This window comes from Macaca fascicularis, chromosome 4 (genome assembly GCF_037993035.2).
Source record: "Macaca fascicularis isolate 582-1 chromosome 4, T2T-MFA8v1.1".
Taxonomy (NCBI): domain Eukaryota; kingdom Metazoa; phylum Chordata; class Mammalia; order Primates; family Cercopithecidae; genus Macaca; species Macaca fascicularis.
The window spans coordinates 109,386,163-109,398,772 of record NC_088378.1 but is presented as its reverse complement, the minus strand read 5'-3'; the positions used below and the strand labels follow the sequence as shown (position 1 = coordinate 109,398,772).

Sequence of the window (12,610 nt, the reverse complement as noted above, 5' to 3'; positions counted from 1 at the left end):
ACCATAAAGATCAATTAAATGTTAAATTATGTTATGCCATTATATAATTTATTTGTTAATTCATATCAAATCTTTATGGTAAATCTAATATCTTAATGGGTAGTCTAGATTAGGCAGAAATCAAATTTTAATTATAAATTACCTCTTTGCAATTTCAGTTCTACATGTTAGAAATCTATGAAATATACATTCATATGTGACATATAACACAAATATGCATATAGAAAGATAAAATACAACTTCTACATGATTAAACGTTCTACATAATCACGTTAATTTCGAATATATTAATCACCTTGTTAATTTTATAGATTTAAATTATTAATCTTGCTAAAGGTTTTAAAAAATAATTCAAACAAGTATATTTGAGCTCAATCTATGTGCAAGGCAATATGCTCAGTACCAGGATTCATCAATAATCAGTTGGAATAAGGTATCAATGGAAGGAATTAAGAACTCAATGAAGGAGACAGATCATTAGACAAGCAACATCATCAAATTGCTATCAACAAAGTAGTCTAATGGTCTATGAGACATGTAGCAAGGACATTTAATCCAAGCTAGGAAACAAAATCTAGGCTAAAATGATGAAATTGAATCACCTGGGAAAATTGCCAAAGGAAAAATGTTCCAGGAGAGAGCATCTATCTAAAGATTTTGAGGCGAATGTGACACTGTATGCCTTTAAGGATGTAAGAGAAGTGGAGCTTTCTCATCAAAGAGGGAAAAGGAATTACAATTAAAGATAAGCACTCGATTTAGGAAGAGATTATATCAAGAAGTAGCAGCCATTCTCAGTAAAGGAGCTCATATTTTATTTGAGAGCAATGAAAAGCCTCTTGAAGATTTCATACAGGTGATTAACAAAAAAATAAAATAAATCCTCACTTAACTTTGTCCATAGGTTCTTGGAAACTGCGACTTCACGCAAAACAACATATGACAAATCAATTTTGTTCTCTCTTCAATGTTATAATGAAAAGATAGAGGAGGAAAAGATGTTATTTGAGGATCAACGTGTTGTGTGTCGTTTTGCTTAAAGTCACAATTTTGAAGAACCTGTCAACTACATTGAGAACTCACTATAATTTAATAGTATTAGTCTAGTTTCAAGGTGAGGAACATATTGGTGAGTGCAATTAAAAGAATTGAGACACTTGTGGAGGAGACAACAACATTAAAGTAATTGAAAGCAGCTTAGTTACTTCCTAGATACAATGGGGGTACAGGCATTGGGTAAATACAGCCATTCCAAATGAGAGAAATTCGCCAAAACAAAGGGGCTACAGATCCCATACAAGTCTGAAATCCAGTAGGGGAGATGCCCCTTCACCCCCTGCTTGTGGCTGCGCTGGCCTCGGGCAGATCCCTTGAGCCAAGAGATCTAAATAGCAGTTATATCGCAACTCTCAAATAGTTTTAAGTATTAAAATATCAGTATCAAAGGGAAGAGGTGTGCGGAAGGAAAGGAAATAAAGAGAATAGTCTCCCGGCTATCTCCATTAACTCTGTGAAACAATAATGAAGACTGATTAGTACAGAGGCAATACAAATATAACACTGGTGGGAGTCCACAAATATTGAAATTGTAGAATTACTACATCTCCAAGGCTATTGACCTAAAGAAAGAGAAGAAAATCCAAGAAGACTAGTTGGAGCAATAAGACTGCAAGGAAGAGGGGAGAAGTCTGATTCACTTAAGCATACACTCAATTTAAGGTTTATCTGAGTGATTTTCTAGCAGAAATGTTCAGAAATCACAAGAGAGAAAGTGAAGTTTTAGAGAAAGATACAAATCACTAGGCAATACTGAAATACTTTTGTACCTGTAAATCACAAATTTACAGTAGTAGCAACCTGCACAGGTGTATTATTTTCCCAGTAGCTTAGTTGAAAAGGATACACTAAAGATTAAATAGCAAATGAGTTAAACACAGTCACAAATTTATTTCCACATGTAAATGCGAGGAAACAAACTACATTTGCATTGAAGCAAAATTAGGCCTGTGTGACATTTTTAGACTGACTGCAGATGTGAGCTCGCATTATTGTAGGGCTAATCCCATGCTTCTTAGAGCACGCTGGGTCTCTAATTATTGTGCATTTATGTTTTCAAAGAGAAAGTGGCTTGATGCATTGCATTTCCGCCTGGTAAAAATTTAAATAAATGAAAATAGCAGCAAAGGAAAAAAAAAACACTAACAGAAAAACATTTGTGAAGTCACTGTATTTCTATACATGCTGAATACAAAATGCTTTGGATTTTATTGGGAACTAGAGTAATATAAACATTATAAATTTGAAAAATGTGATGTAATTTTGACCCAAAAGGTATGATGTTATGTGTCTCAGCTTTTCATTTACAAAGACATTCTTCAAACCCTGTCAAAATGGCAAGCCAAATGGTATTCTCCTCAATTCTAAACACACATATTGATTATAATATATTTAAGAGTTAAAATGAGGAAGTAATTTTATCCCAGGTGATATTACCATTAATATCTTATAAATTCTTGAGCCAAGAAGTCCAGAAACCCAGAACTATGATGGAGACATTGACAGCATTGCACATAATTACAACCATAACATCACTTGACAGGTTACATTACCAGAAAAATATTTCACAGGAAAATATGTGTCATTTCAGATGAATATGAACTGTATCACTTTTATAGTACCTTTGTAGTTAGGTTATTCTAACAAATAAAGCCCAACTTAAATTCAGTAGTTAAGAAAACATGAACAATATTTCTTCCTTTCACAAATAGCTGTCATCTTAAATGACATCTTTCAAAAAATAAGGAAATAGGTTTAAACAAATAAATTTTTATATAAGCCAAAAAATAATTTGAATAGAACATGCTCCTTATAATAGTTGGCATATAACAGACATTCAATTAAAGATAGCTGAGTAAATATTGGAGATGACAGATGTAATTTATTTTTATTTGCATTCAACAGACAATATTATAAACTATGGAAGCCTTTGATAAGCTTGTAGTTGATTCTATATACCTGATATTTTTCATGTTTCACTTCTTTAAGGACTATGACCTCCACAATAAGCAGCTTTTTATTTGTATGAATTATACATTGTACTTTCAAAACATATACAATGAGGAAAATTAGAAGAGATAAAATTAACAGATACAAAAGTTGTCATAATTTATGCCTGTTCTCTAGAAAGTAAATAACAAATTTTACCTACCACAGATTGGACTAAAATTATAGGAGGGGAGTGAAAATGTGTGTTTCAGAAATGCTAATATAGCTACCAGCAGTATGAATGATGAACATTTTAGCAAGGAGACTAGAAAAGGGAAAAAATGCTAAATTTTAAAATAAAACTGAGATAGAGTAATGGAGAAGAGACAGCTGATTTATTCATTATTTTTGAAGGGAGTAGTGACTGACTTTATCGATTATGCACCTACTATGTGGGAGACACCAATCCTTCTTTAGTCCACTGTCTTGGTTATGACAATGATCCTGTGAGGTAAATAGTCACAGTCCCATTTTAAAAATGAGAAAACGTAAGTCACCATAGTGTCTGAAGAAATAAAAATAAAAAGAGTAAAAAATAAAAAAAATAAAACGAGAAAAGTGAAGCACAGAAAGACTAAGGACTTGCCCAAGCTCACACAATCAATAAGCAGTGGTGTGTAGATTGACCTGACTCTAAAACACATGTTCTCAGTCACATTTACCGTCTCATACACAAATGCACACACCCAGTTTGGTTTCTGAGGCAAAGGACGCAGCTAATTTAGGAGAAAGAATATTCACAACATGATTGCCAATAAGGCATAATAAGGCGTAGCATTAAACAAAGTGGCTCAGGCAAAAGACGACTGAGAATCCTGAGGAACAATAATATTCAAGAGAGAAGTGAAGGAAGGTATCTCAAATTATCCTTGGATTTTGTTAAGAAAGACAAAGAGAAAGGTTTTCAGAATTTTTAGAGCTGGCACTTTTATAAATTATGAAGTGAGTTTTGTATATTTGATGATCATAAAGGTGGTAAACTCAGTAACTGGTCAGTTGATGCTATAAGAGCAGGTAGATTTGAGTGGTATGGTGGGATTAAGGGAGAGAAAAATCAAATTTAGAAAAATATTTGAAAAAATTGTGTGTGGAAGAAGAGAATTAAGTAAACAAGTTGCCAAAATAGAGTTAAAATCTCATTTACTACATCAACTTCTTCATAAAGCGGTGTTTAAACTCAGATCTCTAGGTTGAGCACCACTCTACAAGTGCCTTCACATTATAGTATCCTTTTTGAAGAAGAAATAATAGGCAGAAATGTACCTTCATCAGTTCCCTCTTATTTCTGTCTCCCAGGTTTATATTATCCTAAATTGAATAAACAGTCAGGAATGAAGTGATTGTAGGGAATGTGCAGGGGTCAGTGATGTCAGGAGTTACAAAGAGCCACAAGACTGTGAGTGTCACAGATGAGCTAAGGAATGAAGTGCATTGTGGATGACGCCTGGGGCGGGGGGAAGGTCAGAACTTTCTGTTTGCTCATTACTCAGCTACTTACAAATGTATAATTTTATAATGCTTTTTAACATGCTTAAATGTTTAGAGACTAAATTTAATATGTCATTATTTTTTTAAATATTTTCCTTTTTAATTCACATGCTCTATGAGTAGGCCTCAGAAATTTTAAATAGCTGTATTAAAGAGTACTTATTAGAAACAGAGTTTGTCTTCTGTGAAGTGAAATTGGTTTTGTGTAAGTAATCTAGAATAGAAAATAATTGATAATAGTATCAGTATATCTGTGAATGTCCATGCATACATGTGCGTTTGTGTGTGTGTGGGAGAAGGGAGATGTATGCAGCCTCATCTCAATCTGAGTCATCACAGCATATTGATATTGTTAGTTATTTCTCTTTTGTAGATGATTAAAATGAGAATTTAAATGATTGCATCGAGGTTTCATTATTCAACTCTTTTAAGATCATATTTCTTATCTCTGAACAGAGATAATTTTTTTCTAGAATATTTTCATTTTAATGAGGAAAAACTACATTTAAGAAAAACACCTAAATTATAGTTACCATAATCCAGTTGGTCTACAGTATATGGATTAAAAGTGGTAAAGAAATGGAAAGAAACATCAATATATTGTAATTGGAGTGAAGAATGAATGATGCTTAGTAACTCACTGATTCACAGAGTATAAATGATTTACCATTCAAGATATCATTTCAATTGCAATTATAAATTTTGTATTAACTTTTCTTTAGTTTGTGGTTAAATTTTAATCAAAATATATTTCCATATGTGACATTATAAAAAAGCATATAGATTATTTTTGACATATTAAAATATGCTGCAAGAAATTAGTTTTTTTTTTTGAAACACTTTAAGCTTACCTTAAAAAATATTATCTAGACAACTTTGCCATTAACTAGAGGGTGAAAATACTATCATTAAACAGAAATGGATGAGATAATAGCATCATACCTTTACCAATATTTGCTTTTAACAAACAGAGCTGGTTTTATAAAATAAAATGTTAAATAAATTAAGCCTTATTTTGTACTTCCTTTTCCTTTCTCCACATATGGTCTTATAGATTATTGATTTTTCAAAAAATTAAGTATAACTTCTTTTCCATTGTCTATATGTTTTAGCTTTCATGAAAAAAAAAAAAAAAGGTTATTTGTTTAAACATTGACCTTTCGTTGAAATTCAGATAGCTTAAGCATGTACAAAGTCAAAGGCTATATGTGACTTATAGACAAAAATGTTTTGCTTCCATGTTTTGACAATTATGAATAAAGTTGCTATAAAGAGCATAAGGATGTCTTACAAAACTAAACATACTCTTACCATGTGATCCAATAATCATACTCAAATCACACAAATCATACTTTTGGTATTAACTCAAAGAAGTTGAAAAATTACATCCCAGAAAATACTGCACAGGGATCTTTATTATATTAACTTTTGAATGCATATTTTAAAAAAGTAGAGTTTTAAATTTACAAAGTTATTAGGAAGAGAGTGCTGAATGTTCTCATGTGTACCATATTGTCCAGTTTCTATGATTTTTTAATGTTTCATATTAGTATAATACATTTGTCATAATTAATGAGTTAATAGTATATTAACTAACTAATTAATTTTACTTAATGTCAATGCTTTCTTCAGACTTTTTCAGTTTTTACATTATGTCCCCTTTTCTTTTCTAGGATCCTATTCAGGCTACTACATTGCATATAGTAGTCATATCTTCTTAGGTTCTTCCTGGTTGTTACTTGCCTTGTTTTGATGACCTTGACATTTTTTAGGACTATTGGTTAAGTATTTGTAGAGGAACACCCTGCAATTATGATTCATCTGATTTCTTTTCCATTGTTGTATAAAAGTAGTGCGTATTGGGGAGAAAGACCACAGAAGTAAAATCTTCTTTAAAAAGTGAAGCAGTAAAGTGTCATTTTCATCACATCATATGGAATATAAGTAGTCACCATTCATGTTAACCTTGATCACCTGTCTTGAGGTAGTATTTGTCAAGTTTCACTATCACCCTTTTAACCCTGCCTCCATTGTCATACGAATGCTTTGGAATGTAATAAACTATACTTAGTTTTGGAAGAAACTATTAAACTGTCTTCCAAAGTGGTGGTACCATGATTTTTTAAAATTTTTACCAGCAATTAATCAAGAGTTATCATTACTTTGCATCTTTGCCAGCGGTAGTAGTGTGAGTTCTTTGGATTTTAGCCATTTAAATAGGTATTTACTGATATCTCATTGTTGCTTGCTTAAATTTCTAATGACAAATGATGCTGAACACATTTTTATATGCTTATTTACCATCTATATATTTTGGGGGTTGAATTGTCTATTCAGATCTTATGCACATTTAATTAGTTCTTTGTTTTATTATTATTATTGAGTTTTAGGAATCCTTTTACATTTGGATAAAAATCCTTTATCAGGTAAGTGTTTTGCCAATATTTCTCCAAGTAGTTATTTTTATTATCTTAACAATGTCACTTCAAGGCAGATTTTAATTTTAATAAAGTCCAAATTTCCATTTTCTGTCATGGAATTATGCTTACGGTGTTGTATCAAAAAATGTATTGCCAAGCCCAGGGTCATCTACATTTTATATTTATTTTATGTTTATATTTATTATATATTATATATTATTTTATATTTATATTATGTTTTCTCCTAGAAATTTTGTAGTTAAGTGTTTTGCATTTAGGTGTGTAATTAATTTTGATCTAATTTTTGTGGAGAGTATAAGTTGTAAATTCAATGCCTATGTTCATTTTATTTTCATATGAATATGAAATTCTTCCAAAACCAATTAATAAGAAGACTATACTTTTGGCTTTGAACTGCATTTGATTGTTCATCACATATTAGTTGATTACATTTGTGTGGTCCTATGTTTGAACTCTCTATTCTGTTCCATTGATATACATGCTTGTTCTTTTGTCGATATCAGGCTACCTTATTATTGTTGCTTAATGGTTATATGTTGAAATGAGGCAGAGTGTATTCTCCAACCTTATTTTCTTCAGTATCGTGGTGGTTTATTCTAGTCTTTTGCCTTGCATAAAAACTCTATAACCAGGGTGTCAATATTGGCAAAATAGCTTGATGTAATTTTGATTGGGATTGTACTGAATCTATGGATCACACAGGTAAGAAGTGAAATCTTAATTATATTGAGGCTCCCAGTTAATGAACATGGAATCTCTTTCCATTTATTTATAATATTTATTTAGATTTTTATCTGAGTTTAGTTTTCCATGTATAGGTCGGTACATAATTTTATAGGTATATACCCAATGATTTATTTATTTTGGGTACTATTACAAATGGTATTATTTTTCATTTAAATATTAATTGTTCATTACTATTACATGGGAAAGCAGTTGACTTTTGTATACAGTATTAAATTTTATCCTGGACACATGCTATACTGACTTATTTAAGGCATTGTTTAATATTTGGGAATAGAGACCATTTTATCTCTTTCTTATTAGTCTGCATACATTTTCTTGCTTTTGTTTTCTAATTGTGCTAGCGAGAATTTCCTACTGTTGAATAGGAGTGATGAGAGGACACTCTTGCCCTGTTCTAGACCTTTGGAGGAACGTATCCATTTTTCTACACTAATTAGCATAACTGTAGGATTTTACTGATATTCTTTACTAAATTGATGCTTTTCTTCTCTATTTTTTGGCTTTCTGAGAGTTTTCATCCAGATTAGTTGTTAAATTTTGTAAAATATTTTTTTCTGTATCAGTTTATATAATTATAAAATACTTTTCCTTTAGAGAATTGATATGGTAGATTACAATAATTAATTTTAAAATGGAGAGCTAACTTTGCACTGTGGTATAAATACTGTTTTTCATTATTTATTATTCCTTTTACTTATTGTTAGATTCAAGTTTAAATATTTGTTGAGAATGTTGTGTCTATGTTCATGAGAATTATTAGTCTGTAGTTTTCCTTTATTTTAATATATTTGTCTACTTTTGGAATTAGGGTAATGCTAGCCACAAGAAATGACTTAGGAAGTGTTCCAGCTGCTTCTATTTTACTGGAAGGGGTTATGAAGAATTGGTATCATTTCTTTCTTTCATACTTGGTAGAATTTACCAGGGAATTAATCTGAGAGAGGTGATTTATTTTATGGAAGAGCATTAGTTATTCATTCAATTTCCTAAATACATGTAGGCCTATTGAGATGATCTTTTTGTCCGCAAGTATTGATAGTTTGTGTTATTCAAGAAATTGGTCTATTTTATCAACATTTTCAAATATTGAGACAGAAAGTTGTTTTTAGTATCCTTTTATATGTCCTCTTAATGCCCATAGGAACAATAATGGAAATTCCTGTTTGATTTATTATATTAATAACTTATGTCCCCTCTCTCTTTTTTCCCTTGATTAGCCTGACTAGAGTCTTTATAAATTTTATTAATATTTTCAAATAATAACTTTTGTTTTTGTTTATTTTCTTTATTGGTTTTCTATTTTTAATCTTACTGAGGTCTGTTCTAATTTTAATTATTTCTCTTCTTTTGCTTAGTTTGACTGAAGTTACGGTTATTTCTCTAACTCTTTAAAGTGGAAGCTTAAGTGATTGATTATAGATTTTATTTTCTAATATATGCATTTAATGTTATACGTTTGTCTCTGTGCACTGCTTTTTCTGGATCTAAATGGTTTGACCAGTTACAGCTTCATTTTCATTTAGTTCAAAATACTTTTTTAAGTTTCTCTTCAGACTTCTCTAACCAATGTGCTATTCAAAAGTACACTGTTAAATTTCAAATAATTTGACATTTCTTCAAGTATCATTCTTTTACTGAATTCTACTTTTATTCCACTGTGGCATGGGGATATATGTTTTATGATTTCATTTTGTCTTCATGTGTTCAGGTGTGTTTTATGGTCTGGAATGTGGTCTGTCTTGTTAAATGTTCCACACAGTCTCAAAAGAATTCGTCCTACTGTTGGGTAGAGGATTCTATAAATGCCAATTATATCAAACTGTTTTATACTGCTGATTGGTCAATCATATCTTTATGAGGTTTCTGCCTGCTTGGCTTATCAGTTACAAATAGGGGTACTTAATGTATCCAACTATAATGGTGGGTTTTCTCTTATTCCTTTCTGTTTTATCACTTGTCTAATATATTTTGGCATGATGTTGCTAGGTACATGCACATTTAGGATTGTTATGTCTGCTTGCGGAATTGATTCCCTGAAGTCTGCTTTATCTGAAATTACTTGAGCTACTGCAGATTTCTTTTGCTTAGTGGGAGCGTAATATATCTTTTTGCAACCCTTTTAACCTACCTGAGTCTTTATATTTAAAGCGTTTCTTGTAAATAGATTATAGGCGGGTCTTGTTTGCTTATTTGTTTTTCTCCAATCTGAGAAGCACTTTTTTTTTTTCCTAACTGTATTTCATTGATTTCCATATTCCTCTTTTTCTATGTGCTCTGGTTTTAGTTGGGTACTTTACATGATTATTTTTATCTTCTCTCTTAGAGAATCAATTATACTTCTTTTAATGATTGTATTGATTGTCCTGAAGTTTACAACTTTCTTTCTTTCTCTCTCTTTCTCTTTTCTTCCTTTCTTTCTTTCTTTCTTTCTTTCTTTCTTTCTTTCTTTCTTTCTTTCTTTCTTTCTTTCTTTCTTTCTTTCTTTCTTTCTTTCTTTCCTTTCTTTCCTTCCTTCCTTCCTTCCTTCCTTCCTTCTTTCTTTCTTTCTCTTTCGCTCCTTCTTTCTTTCTTCTTTTCCTTCCTTCCTTCCTTCCTTCCTTCCTTCCTTCCTTCCTTCCTTCCTTCCTTCCTTCCTTCCTTCCTTCCTTCCTCTCTTTCTCTCTCTTTCTTTCTTTCCTTCTTTCCTCCTTCCTTCCTTCCTTCCTTCCTTCCTTCCTTCCTTCCTTCCTTCCTTCCTTCCCTCCCTCCCTCCCTCCCTCCCTCCCTTCTTTCCTTCCTTCCTTCCTTCCTTCCTTCCTTCCTTCCTTCCTTCCTTCCTTCCTTCCTTCCTTCCTTCCTTCCTTCTTTCTTTCTTTCTTTCTTTCTTTCTTTCTTTCTTTCTTTCTTTCTTTCATCTGTCTTTCTTTTTTTTCTTTTTTTTTTTTTTTTTTTTTGGCAGTGTCTTGCTGTTGCCCAGGCTAAAGTTCAGTGGCTTGGTCATAGCTCACTGTAACCTTGATCTCCTGGACTCAAGCAATTCTCTGCCTCAGCCTCCCGAGTAGCAGGGTCTACCACCACATGTCACCAGACTAGAGTATGATTTTTTTTTTCTTTTTTTAGACAAAATCTTGTTATGTTGCCCAGGTATTGAACTACTGGCTTCAAGTGATTCTCTTACCTTGCCTTCACAAAGTGCTGGGATTACAGGCATGAGCCATCACATCCAGCCACAATATCCTTTTTTAACTAATGTAATTTGATTTTTAAATAACAGTATCCTGCTTCATGTGTAGCACCTGTACCTTGTAACAGAGTATTCCTAATTTATCCCTCCTGATCTTTCTGACATGACTGATATTTCACCTATCCATACGCTACAATCACCCAATATATGGTTATCATTGTTACTTTCAAGTTATTTCTATAACTGTTAATAATAAGGAAAATAAGGCATTTTATTTTACCTTTATTTATTCCTTCTCTGACTGTTGTCTTCCTTTCCTCATGTAGATCTGAGTTTCTGGCCTATATTATTTCACTCTCCTTTTTTTCAATATCGCTTGCATGACCTGTTTGCCTACATTAAAATCTCTCAGATTTTGTTAGTCTGAGAAAGTCTTTACTTCTTCACTTTTAAAGTATCATTTTACTAGGTATAGAATTCTAGGTTAGTTTTTTTTTTTTTTTTTTTTTTTCTCTTGAAAGGTATATCATTGTACTCTTCTCATTTGTATAGTTTCTGATAAGAGGTGGGCTGTAATTCTGACCCTTGTTTCTGTATAGAAAAAGTGTTTTTTATCCCTCTGGCTTTATTTAAGATTTTTCCTTTGTCTTTCATTTTCTGCAGTTTGCATATGACATGCCTAGAGAAATTTTTTGTTTGTTTTGTTTTTATCTTTATAATTTATTTTGCTTAGTGTTCTCTCAACTTCTAGGACATGAGAATCATCTGTCACTCATTTTGGAAAGTTTTTAGCAATTATTTTTTCAAATATTTTTTCAACTCTGTTCTCTTTCTTCTCCTTCTAATATTATAATAACACATATTACACTTTTTGAAATTGTCCCACAGTACTTAGATATTCTGCTGTGATTTTATTTTATTTTATTTTTCTTCTTTGAGTTTTAGTTTGGGAAATTTCTGTTAATATATTTTCAAGCCCACTGATCTTTCCTTAGTGTTCCACCTATGTCCATTCTCTAATGAACCGATCAATGACATTTATTTCTATTATTATTTTTTTTAATTTCTAGCATTTTATTTCAGTTCTTTCTTAGAGTCTCCATCTCCCTGTTTACTTTACTCATTTGTTCTTGCATTCTGTCATCCTTTTTTTATTAGATATCTTAACATATTTTTCAGTTATTTTAAATTATCTAGATGGTAATTACAACATCCTTGTGATGTATGAATTTGGTTCTGATGATTACTTGGTCTCTTCAGCTTATTATTTTTTTCCTTTAGGTATGCCTTGCAAATTTTTGTTGAAATTCAAGCATACTGTATCGGGTAATAGGAACTGATATGAATAGGCCTCTAAAGTGAGGATCTCTGTTAATGTCGCTGGGCTTTGGCTTTATTTAGAGTTTGCTGTACCTAAAGGTGTCTAAGACTTGATTTCAAATTCCTTTAGTGTCTGGTTTTGTTGTCCCTTTTGCTTTGGACTTTCCTAAGTACTCCTCTACAGAGAATGTCTATGATTTGCAGCTTTCAACTATTGTCTTTTATAGTACTGACACTCTGGGTTTGATGGTAATGTATAAGAGACGGAAATGATATAATTTATGATCTATGGTCTATGATCCTCCAATTAAAACTCAGTCTTTTATTGGGTCTGTGTCTCTAGCCTGTAGCCTTAAGAAATGTTTCTTCTTATATGAATTTCCCATTTTAATTGAGATAGGAAATA

General features: G+C 31.7%; 1 protein-coding gene across 14 annotated transcripts in view; it reads right to left on the bottom strand.

The window, feature by feature from the left end:
* Nucleotides 1-12,610, bottom strand: part of EYS (eyes shut homolog) — a 413,676-nt gene that overhangs the window by 183,706 nt on the left and 217,360 nt on the right. The gene's annotated exons all lie outside the window — the stretch shown is intronic.